The following is a 1,200-nucleotide window of genomic DNA, read 5'->3' as shown; positions in this document are numbered from 1 at the left end:
CATGCACATGATGTGATGGAAATATCATAGCTTGGGTCAGGCTCACCTTAGTCCTCAAGGAAACATCTTGGCTCTTCAATCTTCTAAAGAGGTCTCATGCAGCAGATTTTCCCAATGCAATACATCTTTTGATCTCTTCTCTATGAGCATTGATTATGCATCCAAGCAAGAAAAAATCTTTGACAATTTCAAACTTTTCTCCATTTTTCATGATGTCACCTATTGGTTCAGTTGTGAGGATTTGGGTCTTCCTTACACTGAGGTGTAATCCACACCGAAGGCTACAATCCTTGACCTTCATCAGCAAGTGCTTTAATTCCTCCTCACTTTCAACAAGCAAGATTGTGTCATCTCTTTATCACAGGTTGATAAGCCTGCTTCTAATCCTGTTGCCACATTCATTTTCATATAATCCAGCTTCTCTGATGATATTAGCTGTTGAGCTGGTTATTGGTATATATATATTTCTCTTTCTATATTTTTTAATAGAAAGTAATATTAGGAACACATAGTTAACTAATAACCAAGGCAGGGCAATAACTTGAAATTTCACAAAGTTACCATCCTCCTAATATCAAGGTAAGATCAAAAGACATGAGAGGAAGGATAGCTTTGATGAAAGAGGGAAAGGGAAAACTAGTTTGGGATCTGAGAAAGGATACAGCTCTGAAAGGAAGGGCAGCACAGGAGCTCCCATGCTTGGAGCAAAGAGTGAAGGAAAATAGGAAGATTCTTGGAGATGGGGGGAAAAAAAAGAGTAAGCAGCCAGATACTAAAGATGAAACACTGTGGTTTCTACTAGGACTCAGAGTGAAAGCTTGGCCAAGCTTGTTGGGTATCATCAGGGTGGGTCCAAGTCCAAGCATGGCAGCTTGAAGCACTCACTGCCTGGTTCTATGCCACTCTCACATCTTTCCTGTGTTTCAGTCCATTGGGGCAGCCATGGTGTCAACCCATCTCCATTTGGTTGAATGTTTTCCCCCTTTTAGCTGATTCTTTCACAAGCATGATACCCTTCTCCTTTTTCCATCATAGCTCTACTTTTTCTCGTGGTGGTTTGATCTCGCTTGGGTGGCCTGATGAAGGTAGCTTTGTGGAATTTCAAGTTTTTATCCAATTTTGCAAATCATCAAGGCAATTCATCAATGGAGTATTCCTAATAGAACTTTCTTTATAATTTGTGTGTTGGGGCACCTTTCT

Source organism: Tenrec ecaudatus, chromosome 2, assembly GCF_050624435.1.
Source record: "Tenrec ecaudatus isolate mTenEca1 chromosome 2, mTenEca1.hap1, whole genome shotgun sequence".
Taxonomy (NCBI): domain Eukaryota; kingdom Metazoa; phylum Chordata; class Mammalia; order Afrosoricida; family Tenrecidae; genus Tenrec; species Tenrec ecaudatus.
Note: the sequence above shows the minus strand (reverse complement) of the source record.